The sequence below is a fragment of the Alligator sinensis genome, unplaced genomic scaffold (assembly GCF_000455745.1).
Source record: "Alligator sinensis unplaced genomic scaffold, ASM45574v1 scaffold226_1, whole genome shotgun sequence".
Lineage (NCBI taxonomy): Eukaryota > Metazoa > Chordata > Crocodylia > Alligatoridae > Alligator > Alligator sinensis.
In genome coordinates, this window is record NW_005842028.1 from 2,752,608 (window position 1) to 2,765,547 (window position 12,940).

The window sequence follows — 12,940 nt, forward strand, 5'->3', positions numbered from 1 at the left end:
CCTGCAAAACCTGTAAGTCCTGAGCATTCATTATTAAATGTGGTGCACCTCCCTGCAGAACCTGGCACTTCCCCAGCGATAGCTGGCTCCTCAGTGTTACTTATTAGATTTCATTACCCCAGGGAAAAGTCTTAAAGAAGCCATGATGTCATTGCTACTTCCTGCTATGTCTCCTCCAAGGAGTCTATGTGCGGGCACAGAGCCTAATTTTAAAGCTTTCAGAAGGAGCACATGTCCAGGCGTGTTCCCAACACTAGAAGCAAAGATGTTGTGAAGGGGCTTCAACAGGTATTAGGGAAAGCAAGCATGCTGCATTGTCCCATTTAGGCCTGTCGTTCCAGATGCCAAGGGTTTCTTCTTCACACCTTTTTCTCTCTTCACTTCTGTGTGCTTAATAGTGCAAGGGTATCTAGGACCCTGTGACCTGAAGAGAGAATTTGTCTGTATTTACAGGCAAGTAAGAATTGCCCCTCCTTCTCCTACAGTCCATACATGTACACGACTCCTACTGAAGTTCACAGTGACTGCGTGATGAATGAAGACAGTTCAATCTCTGACTACCAGATCTAACAATTTCAGCAGTGCCATTATAACAACCTTGATAGATAGATTTTACATCTCGGTGCTGTGCGCCAAGCCATTCAGTCTTTAATCCCTACTCTGGCAAAAATCCCATTGACTTCAATGGGAGTTGTGCCTGAGCATGAATAGAGTGGGAATTTCAGATTTTGATCCTATATTAATTTCTCAGAGAGGAAGAGAAATGGATTTTATAGATTTTCAGTTAAATATTATGTAGACATGAAACTGTTACTCTTTATGACATAGTGACACAAATATCTATAATTACCTTTTTGGCACTGCCTCTTGGGATCAGTATAGATCCATTACTTTAACCCAGTCCTAACATAATTCATGTACGTTCAAATGTTTGAGATACTGCCTTTCCATGACAGAGCTGATTGCCACAATGGATGGCTTTGTCTACCAAAATGGGTATACCAATTCTTAAGAAAAAGGACAGTAGCCCTGATTCTGCTTTCATTTACAATACTTTTCTATCTGTGTGATTTTAATAGATTAGTTATTCCTAATTTAAATTAATCCTGATTTACATTGGCAGAAGGAGACATGAACAATAGACATACATATATACCATTCTTTCCACACTTTTTTCATGGAGCATCACACACAATTTTTTGTTTCACTTTTTTTTTTCCTCCCCTCCTAAAGTTCTATTTTGTTTGTCATTTTGATGAATGAGCAATTTGAAATCAAAATGATGTCAAAAAAGTCATTATGTTTGGTACAAACATTGTTTTTAATATAGACATTGTTTTTTGTCTAAACATTTACTCAAGAAGTTCGTGTACCATAGTAAAATCTTCAGTGGAAACAGGCCTATTTCAAGATTTCAATGAACTGTGAAAAACTTTCAATTTTGATTTTTGTTTCTTAAATTTCATTATAAATCTGAAGCTTTGTCAAAAGCAAGGGCCTAACTGGCCAAGCCCAGGAACTAAAATTTGGTGTGCATATGAAACTATGGCACTGTTGTTCATAAATTAGGTATCTGCAGTTCTTTGTGTACAAGGAAATGTTCATGCACATCTTTTCAGGTAGGGTTCTCCTGCACTTGCAGTTCAAATCCTAAACCAAGTCAAGTGTAAAGGAGATTTGTGGGCTTGTAAAATTTGGTGTGATTGTCAGTCTCGAAGATTGTTGTTGCAGATCAGTAGAAAGATACACTAATTGGGAAAAGTTGTACACAGTGGGCATGTCTACACATGCACTTTATTGTGGAGTGGACAAATTTGCTCTATAGTAAAGCAATTAGGGCACAGTAGATTAATTTACTCAGATGTAGGACAGTCCCATCAGACACAAGGACTATCTTATGCTGAAGGAAATAACTTCTCTTAAACAAACATGATTGTTGAAAGAGATGTGGGGTGCAACTTGCACCTGATCAGCTGAGCCAGCAGAGGGCCAGGCTCCTGTTTGCTGCCAAGCCTAAGCTTCTCCACCCAGGCTCAACTTGCACCTGTCACCAAGTACAGATTCAGATGCTATGCCTGGAATAATGTACTCCAGTGTAAATTATGCCAGAGCAAATTCAGTCACATTAATTGCATGTGTAGATGCACCTAGTGTTGTTTTAGTTAGCACCAGAACTCTGGGTTTTACTTTTGCCACAGAAAAACGCAAATTTTCTACATGAAAGGGGAAAAATGCAGATTTTCTCTTTTAAAGGAGAAAAACACAGGAAACTGCAGGTTTCTCCTTGCAGACGGGCAGAGTTCCAGCCTAACAGGGTGTGCTTGGGGCTAGGGGGAGCAGGATGCATGGCCAGCAGTGCAACAAGGCAGCAGTGGACAGCAGCTCCCCCAACTGCCTTTGGGTAAGTTGATGTGTGGGAGACATAGGTAATATGTGGGGGGCGGGGGGGGGACAGGAGGACAGATTGAATCAGTAGCAGCCATGGTGGGAAGGAGTGGGGGAGGGGTGGTGGCTGAAGCTGGGGGTGCTGCTCAGTCGGGTTGGTGCCTGGGGCTGGGGCAGGAGTGCATGGCCATGGAGCCGAGCTGGGGGAGCAGGACAGAGCCACAGGTGGTTCATCTGGGGGGAATGGCAGGCTCCCTACTTCTGTGTGCACTCCCAGGGAGGCGGGGCATAGGCGGACACATGCCTCTCCAGATTTGTGTTTGGGGAGGGACAAAATGTGGGCTGCCTGCTGTGGGACTTGGGACTCCCTGCCCTGCTGCCCTCCCTTTGGGGGCCTCTGCGGCCCAGCAGATGGCACCCAGTGTGGGAGGGTGGAGTGGGGCGATGAGACTCGGTGCTGCCACCGGGAACATTGCCCCAGCTGTGCTTCCAAGGTGAGGCATCCCCTACCTGCTTGACTCAGGTGCTGCTGGCTGGCTGTGGCTGGCACCCACAGAGGAAGGAGCGGGCAACATGCAGCCACTGGGTCTCACAGCCCTAGCAGCTGGGGCCCCTTCCTGCAGGGTGTAGGGGGCTGCGGGTTGGGAGTGAGGGGCCCCGGTGGAGACAGGAGGAGCTATAGGTAGGGAGTAAGGGGCACTGGCAGGGCAGGGGGCTGCAGGTTGAGATTGAGGGGCATTGGCAGGGCCAGGGGCCTGTGGGTTGGGAGTGAAGGGCACTGGTAGGGCTATGCAGGGGCTGTGGTTTGGGAGTGAGGAACAATGGCATGGGCAGAGGCAGGGCACCAGCATCTAAGGGCTGCTCAACACCACAGAGCAGGAGGGGGGACAGCCACAGCTGGTGATCAAAGGGGGATCTTTGATTTTCCATAATATAAAAATATAATAATATATATAGATATATATCTAATGGTTTTTAATAATGGAAAACATGGATTTTGGTGTTTTAATCAAATAATTTTGGATGTTTTTTTATCAAAGAATTTTGATTTTTTTATACAGAGAAAACCAGGATCCCTGTCAGCACTAATGTTCTGGTTGCAATCACCAAATTCAAATCTAATTACAAAAAATACTATGTTTATTTTCTAATAGATTAGTGACCTTAAGAGCCAAGAGTGAGATCATATTAGCAGCTGCTTTACTAGTTCCTTGAATTTCCATGTGAACTCGATCCATCTTCTGAATATGTTTCTAAGGTCACGTCTCCACTGCCTCTGCCAAGCCCAGCACTTCTGCCAAGAAACACACCCTGCCTACTCACCCCTCCCTACTTCAGTACACACCGAAGCCTAGACATCATGCAGCATGCACCACGGTGATGCTCTAAGGCTCTCTGTCATAATTATGCTTCTTAGCATGCTGTCTGGGGCATTCTGATCTGGTTACATAGCCTGTATTTGTGGGGGGAGAGGTGATGTTGGTGCCTTATCAGTGCCTTGTCAGGTTTTGTATAAAAGGAGGATAGACGTGAACTAAAAAACAGCAAATACGAGGTCTTTGGTAGCAAAGGAAGTGGCACTGCAATGGGCACCGTAGAAATAACTTTATACATAAATATTTATATTTTAAAATAGTATTTATTATTCATATTACCACCTCACATGGTGCCATGTTCAGGATCCTGAACTTTTGTAAGTGTTGGTTATGATGACAGGAAAGCATAGTACCTTGCTCCAAAGAATATATTCTAAGGCGAATATTAGAAGAAGCTAATTAAAAAAGAGGGACTGGGCAGGGGAAGAAGTTGTTCATAGGAATGTGTTGGGAGACATCTAAATCCTAGAGGTGATCTGGGCATGGTATTGTTGTGTAGAAATAAGGAGCACAGTGACAGAATAGAGAGGAGAAAGTGGATGGGGTCAGCATAGCAGTGGGACTCTCAAAAAAGGTGTCTAGCAGTACATGATCCATTATAAAAGTATTTTATAAAATATTTGGAAAAAATGTAAAGCTGTTCCATTTTGAGCCTTGCAAAATAGATACAAAGCCAATTCTATTTATACCCGCATACCAATTGAAATAATTTTATGATCTGCATTGGCAGAACATTTTCAGCATATAATAGAATGGCTCTATTGTACTAAGCACAGTGCTTGTGGAAACAAGAAATATGACTCTGTGAGCCAATACCACTTTTCTTATCTGGGCTTTACCTGGCAAAATACTTTTCTGAAGACTACAAGGAAAAAAAAGAGAAGAATTTTTATTTTAACAGAACAATGTTATCTATTAAAGCATGATCTAAAAGACGTATTGAAGCAAGTGTTGTTTTACTTTTGAATTTCTTACAAACTGACAAGAGTATCAGATGAATTTGCTGTAGTGATGGGTAATGGTGTTCTGTGTAACAGGATAGGAGGCAGATGCTGCTTGTGGCTATCTTGTGGATCTCTAGAGTGATTCATGATTGCTGTACAACTGAAAATGTTTTTAGGACTAAGGCTTTTGTAGGCTGGTGGAAATTTCTGTGCAGGGATTGGACTCCAGTTGCTGATTAAGAAGAAAAATCTCTAGTTCTTGAGTACTCTCAGAATAACACTTGTACAGTAAGTCATTGAAATGGCTACTGCAGCAGGGACAGAGTAGGAAACCATTTCACTTCTGTTAAATAATTTAATATAAAATAGGATAAAATAATATAATTTATTAATATTGTGAATGTGGAGTAAGCTACCTCTCAGGTTTTTTGCTCCAAGAATATTCACATGGAGATTAGTGCACTGTGCCTGCATACACATATTCAAATAATCTGGGATTTCTCACAGGCTTGTTTTCCTGGTAAAGAAATTTAGCAAGAGCCAATGTACAGACATTCTAATGATGAGCCCCTGACAAGTGGAGAGCGTGCAGTGCTGAGCAGCAGAGTTGGGGATGGGCGGGGGGAAGGAGAAGGGGAAATCTCAGCATGCTTTGAAGGCTTCCTTAGTCTGCCTAGTGGCAGTTCTGATTGGCTGACCTAGACTCTCCATTGTCATCCTGTGTTTCCCTGCAGCACCATGTGGAAATTGTGAAGGGGGCATGTTCTTTCTGCTGGAGCAGCAGAGTCCAGCAAGGGGCGTCTCCCTGGGAGGGAGAGGAGGATGCTGGAGGACTGTATTCTCTACTGAGAGAAGCCATGCTATGTATAGACATTTGCTTTCCCAGGAGAAATTCTCCTGGAAGTGATTTAACCCTGGTTGTTTCCAGAGCAGCCATTTTTACACTGGGAGAAAAATGCCTGAACTTCTGTACACTCGTGTTTTCTCCTGGGAGAGCAGCAATGCTCACCAAGAGAAACTGAATGTCTGTACAAGGCCTTAGCCTTACCTTAGGCCTCACAAAATAAATATGAACTGCAGCCCCAACTCAATGTGACGGTGGAAATACTTGCACTGATTTCAGTGGGCTTTGGGTCAGGTCACTAAGCCCCTCTAAGCACTATGTGACATTGTATAAACAATGCACAAGTTGTACCTTCAGTTATGATGTGAGCTGCTGTGACCTCTGGACACAATAGGCTAAAGGATGGAAGTGAACACATGTTGTCAACCAATAATTAACCTGATTACTTTTAACACATATTCACCCAGGGTCTGATTCTTTTCCCATAAGCCCATCCCTCTGAGTCCTTTAATACTGGACCAAGGATCCATCAATATTGCATCAATGAGGTAGAAGGAGAAAAACTGGGAATTCAAAGCTCATGGTATTATTGGGACTGCTGGAGTTACTCCTCTTAGCTGTTATTACTACTACCATATTTAATAGTAAACTTCTTCACTGGTAGTTATCTGTACACAACCCCTCTGTGGCTTCTTAATGCTCCATTCAAAGAGGGAGGAGCAGGGACTGGCCACCTTTGATCCACAGAAGGATGGTCAGGTTGGCAGCCATACCTGGCAAATGTTTCCCTTCAGTGACATTGATGGACATTATTGCAATGGCACTTGTCACACAGCAGCTGGCACTGGCAAAGGGTAAGGAATGAATGCTTCCAAATCGGGGAGTGCACACTGCCGGTCAGCTGAAACAGTCCCACTGGAACAAGTCATAATGAAGACTGCCAGCAGGACATTACTAACTCTAATTACTAGGTGTCCAGAAAGACATTACTAAATCTCCTCGGGAGATTTAGATTCCTACCAGTGTAAATAAAAAAGGCAGGGATTTCTTTAGCCTGGGGAAAGCCCTGCTGACAATTATTCAGTTCAGAAGGCAGCCATTAATATGCATGAGCTCCTCTAAAATCAGTATTTAAAAATTAGTTCTGCAGTGCATGATTTTCAATTTTGTTCTGATTTTAAACCTGAAAGTACTTACTTAATGCACTTTACAGCCCCACCACACCTAGGATGTCTCAAAGTCAGATAGTCAGGAATCCTGACTGAAGTTCACACAAACTGCCACCTTCCCACTGACCCCGCAATTATGTCTGCATTTTTATTTAAAGGTGCAAGCTAGAAGGCCAAATTGGAGGGTGTCCAGACATAAGGGAATACATGTTGTATCATCCATTAGCATAAACTAACACAACTTCACTAAAGTCAGTGGAACTGAGGATACCATCTGAGGATCTGGCTAATAATTCCTAAAATTAGCCTTAAAGATGCTCTCTCTGTGCATGAACTGAAGAGCTAAGAAAGGATAAAGATAAAACAAGAACACTTGCTCCTTTCCAGCAGGCCCAGCCATGCCCCCAGAGTACCACTCTGAAATCAATAAACCAACAGTAATACGAGATGTAAAGTCTCAAACCTCAGCAGCTGCTTTTGAGTCCACAACCCTTGTGTAATCCCAAATGCCTCCTTGGTTATTTAAAATCCCAATGAACAGTCATTTGGGCTGACATAAGCAGATCATTCATGATTCGTGTCTGGAACTGACACATGGTTTTTCATTAACTCTGTCTCACAATTCACTTGTCTAAAGCAGTTGCAAACTTCAAATATAAATGTCACAGCTTTTAAATTATGTTGCAGAATGTTTTGTTCATAATATTTATATATGTCAAGTGCTAAAGTGATGCCAACAAATATTAAAGTTTTGCTGAAATGGCTAGAAATGAAAGCAGTATAGGAAAGTTGGGGCTTTTATATTATTTTCCCCTATAACTAAACTAAACATTAAAAGTCACTTTCTACTCATTAATTTATATTTACTTGAAATGAAGGTTTGAAAATAGAGATCAATCTCTTGAAGGCAGGCACTTGAGGCATGGACCATTTTCGTATGTACATTGTTCATATATTTCAGCCTCTTGGTATGTATGAAGGAAAAAAACCTGCAAGGAATATGCAGACATATAATCAATTATTTAGATTGTGGATTTTCTTTGTGGCCTTAAATCTTTAAAACCTCTGTGGTATGTCTGATCCTTCATCTGTCTCAGTTGGGATGCGGGATGAATGAATCTAAACTGAATTACAGAATGAATTATAAAATGAAAAGAAAATCCAAATATCAAAGCCCCGTTGGGTTATAAAAGGACTTGGCATTCCAACTGGACCCAGCTCTGATTTAATGTCACTGCTTAAAAAGGCACTATATCTTCTTTACCTTCCTGCAAAAATTACAGCCTGAAAAGATTGGGACCATTTATAGTCTCACAAACAACCATAACTTCCATGTTAGAAAACCAACTCAGTGAATTATTCAGCCTAGCTTTCTTTGAGTACAGCCTGATGGTCCTTATTTATCAGCGCTTTAAACAGACAAATAGCTACTAGTTGCTCTTTGACTGGCAGAGTTCTTAGCAGCTCCAAACATCCTGGAAATAATCTGGCCCGTTTTGTTGTTGGAGTATGTAATAAAGACAAATGTTCATCTATTCAGAATGCTCTTTGTCACAAAGTCTTGGAGTAACAGCGGTAATATGACATTCTACCTTGAGCAAAGAGTTAGGTTAGTTACCTCCTGGGCTCCATTCTAGTCCTATGTTCCCATGATTCACATGAAATAACCTGTTAGCATGAATGTTACTTTTTGTCTGTAGATCTCAATGCTTTTTACAAAGCATCATTTATGGACAAGGTGGCCGTCTACAGGTGCACTTAACTGCAGAATAGATTAATTAGCCGCAGAGTAAAGCATCACTTTCTACATGTGCAAGACTACTAGGCTGCAGTGAACTAATTAACACTGCAGTAAGATAGTACTGTTAGAGGCTGTACTATCTCACGCCAGGGTAATTTACTGTGATTAAACATGCATGTAGATGCTGACCGTGGGCATAGATTGTGCCTGGTCAGCCCAGCCAGCAGGGAGCCCAACTCCTGCCTGGTGCCCAGCCACAGGGTTCTTCACTTTTAGCACCTTTGGGAATTTTTACGTGTGTTTTGGGACATGGCACCAGGTGCTTTAATTAGGGACATGGATTTCCAGCATGTCAGAGCAGGCCCTCCACATATCTATAGGAGCTCTTTGTGTCCCAGCCAGCACCTCCACTGCCTGATGCCACTACAGAGCTCGGGACTGACCCCCGCTCCCCCCCGTGCCCTCAGCCCTGGTGTAAACTGCTCCACCCCAACTCAAATAGCTGCTGTTCTGGGTGCACGAGTTGTGCCTGTGCTGTGCCCAGGAGTTATTTACTCCAGCTTAAACCACTCTGGAGTTTATTGCTTCACATTAAATGTCTGTGTAAATGCACCTGATAAAAGCAATGGTGTGATTTTCAGTGGCACTTGGTACTGACTTCATTTGAAATTATTCAGAACATATGACAATCCATCTCACTTGCTAGATTTTCCAGAGCACCTAAAACCATGGAAAATGTTGGGTGCTGAGCACTTCTGAAAATTTAGCTGTCATTTAAATCCTAAGGCTGTGGGGCATTTGCCCATTGGGAACACCTGGCTTGAACCAAAAAGAGTGATGATGGGGAACGAGCTGAACCCCAAGCTACACAAAAAAGGAGACTGCAGATTCATAAACTGGAGCACAAGAAGAGGTTTTCAAGAAGAGACAAGTTCAAAGGCTATGTAAAATCCTAGTGTAATCAGGTGGGTGTGACTGGCATTGTACTAAAACAGATTTACAAGGCGCAATGGCTGCAGTACAGCCTTGGGGGGTTAAAAAGCGACAGTTCTGTTTCTGGCTCAGTCTTTGTGACTTCAGACAAATATTAGGCTGTTCTGTGCCTCAGTAATCCCACCTGTTAAATAGGTATGAGAGAGTCTACCGTTATTTAGCCCGGCTTCTCACACAATTGCAGTTTGACTTGGTGTAAACACTGCAGGATATGGACTTCAGCAACAAGGGAATTTGCAGCACCAAGGTGCTTCCCTAATGTCTCCAAGAAAGATGTTCAGGTGGCTTCACAATTTGATTAGAAAATAACAGTGACTAGGGGCAAACAACTTGTTTCCTTAAAAAATATGATTCTGCTTGGTTTAAAATGATTAATGCTAATGAGAGCCAAGCCTCACCTTCACTTCTTGGCAGCTGCCTCAGTATCCTCATGATGCCTCCCTCTGTTTCATTAGAACAAACCGGTGTCATTTCTTACCCAGGCAAACAAGTCTTTCGGGGTTTGAAAGTGATGCTCTTCAGAGGGGAAGATGAGCGAGAGGCGCGCCACCCTGGGTCATGCTACGGGGCCAGGCGATGCATCGTCTGAAGGCAGTTCTTTCCAAGGCATCATATATATCAAGCCAAGCAGTGTGCACTCAGGCATGTCTTCTGCTGTCCACGGATATAAATGGCTTCGCTTTATGTAATGGAAGTGCAATCTGTACAATTTGTGCATGAGGACCCTACAAGGTGAATTTATGTCGTGATTTAGCCTGATTTTCTGGCCTGTCTAAAGGAAGTGGGAGTCAAGGAGAGTACTGAGACATGCTTGAATTGCACATGGCACTGTGATGGATGGAATTTAAACTATATGACAGAGAAACTAGTGGTGTTATAGCACATGATCATTTGCTTGTTAGCTGGTGGTATAGTTTGCTTGTACAGGCCAGCGGGGACAGTGGGGGAGAGAACTATTAAGCTCCAAAGTAACCCACAATTCAAGCTGTGTACAGAGGACTCAGAAGGGCCAGCAGACAACCCAAGACAGCACTTGGAAGTCATTAAAACAATTATAGCTCAGAAAGGTGACTGGCACAGAGCGTGAGAGAGAAGGTTAAATGGATGGCTTTCACTGGAGGGCATGAGAGATGCCAGGCTCTCCTCCCTCACTCCCACTGAACAGCATGGCATTCTGTGCTGGGTCCCAATGGAGCTAATGGTGATGTAAAGTAGTGCATCTTAGTGTAAATAAGGGCTTTGGAAACTGCTCTGGAAGCAACTAAATGTGAAGAGAAACGTATTCACATGACCCATGAGGGCAGGGAGGCAGCTGTAAGGGAAGCATGCAGAATTGGAGAAAGGAGAGACAGGACAAAGATACTCCAGAGAGTATCAAAGCTAGATGCAGAGACAATCCATCGGTTCAAACTCAGGGGTCGAGGGAGGAAATCTCTGCGCTTGTCAAGGCTGAACTCTAAATCTGATGCATAGTTCTTCTACTCCCCCCAGCAAGACCCAAAAAGTTATAATTTATCACCATGTAAAATTTTCTCTCTCTTTTGGCCGTGTTGAACAAACTACTCTTCAGTTTTGGCACATTTAAGGCATGCAAATTTTTAAAATCAGGTTCACTGTGCCGTATTCTCAGAGGGAAAACTACCTGTTGTCCTCCAGTGGCATGTAGATAAGGAACCAAAGGACCCTGATTTGGGGTATCAGGTCAGAGTAGTGCCTCACCGAGTCAGAAAAGGCATAGGAAAAAATACATAATTCAGATGAGCAAATGAAATAAGGTACTTGAAGGTTGCAGTTGCCTATTTTCCTCAGCATTTGGAAGATTTTGTCCAGGCAGAGATGAAGAAAAGTTCCTGGAAGGGAAAGCATGATGTATCCAGCCCCAGATTCAAATTTCTATTGATGATACAATTCTTCTTGGAAGGCTTTCAGTGCTAATTCACCAAGGAAAGGACCCTAAAGGCAAAATTGTCCTCCCAGACCTTCACAAGAGTTCTCATCACTGAACATCTCTCTCAAACAGCAATCTCAGAGCAAACAATATGCTGGTGTGCATGAACCGATGCATCTCAAGCAAAACTAGTGAAGTTATTCTCCCTCTCTACTTGGCCTTGGTGAGGCCACATCTGGAGTCCTGAGTCCAGTTCTGGGCACCGCACTTCGAGAAGGATGTGGAGAAGCTTGAGAGAGTCCAGAGAAGAGCCACTCGTATGATTAGAGGCCTGAAGAGCAAGCCATACGAGGAAAGGCTGACAGATATGGGACGACTTAGCCTAGAAAAGAGAAGACTTTGTGGGGATTTGGTGGCAGCTGGCATATATCAGGGGACAGCATCAGGGGCTAGGCCAACAACTATTCACCAAAGCGTTCCAGGAGAAAACCAGGAGCAAGGGTCATAAACCCCTAGAAGGTTTCAGACTGGATATAAGGAAAAACGTCTTCAAGGTTCATGTGACCAGACTCTGGAATAGACTCCCAGTGGGGGCGGTGCAGGCACCTACCCTGGAGACCTTCAAAAGGAGACTGGACGCACACCGTGCTCGGGTTATTTGACCCCCACAGTCTTTCCTGTCCAGAGCAGGAGGACTGGATCCCATGATCTCAAGGGGTCCCTTCCAGCCCTAAACTTCTGTGAATCTGTAAATACCCTTTATTTTGAAGAACAAAATCTGCTTTTGTTCCCATATGACCTCTTCACTTTCATTGTGGAAAATTACTGATATCAGAAATAAAGAATTAGAGATGAGGTACAGAGGAGGTTATGAATGAGTTTTTTACATTAAAGGGACAAATTGCATACCAGTTCAAGTTTCCTGAAGTCAGAATTTTTACACATCCTATTGGCTCTTTGTCAAACTGCATGCCCCACAACTGGACATGTGCAAGTTCAGAGTTACACCTTCAACATCCTGCTTTCCTAGAAACAAGGATAACACTAATACCAATGGAAGATCAAGACTGATTGTGTGGATAGCTGCATCAATAGCAATAAGTTTTAAATGCACAAAATGTCAGCAAGACAAGCAGCACTGAATCAATTCTGTTTGAAAATCCAGACAATTCTTTCTCCCTTTGCTTCAATTGTCTCGAGATGGGAGGTTTCTATTTTATTTTTGATAGCCATAGAATCTGAGGAAGGATAATGAATGGTGGTGGAATGTAAGATAATTAATGCCTTCCTTAGAAAATACACTATATCTCAGCAGGGCATAAATTGCAGCCAGTTTGACAGACACTCTTTAAAAGGAGTCATAAGTTGTGCCTGTGTTGTTTTGCCCCGAAGAATACTCCAATGATTTTTCTCTAGCTCTTCTGCATATGTAGTTATTAAACATTAATGGCAGGCCTGATCTGAATGACATTGTTGATGTCTCCTAAAAACACATGTAGGAAAGGAACCATTGCAAATCACTTCGTGCAGCCAGCCATGAGTGGTAATGCACACCCATGGTTTATCTGCTTCACAACCATTTACTTCAGTGCTCGAATCC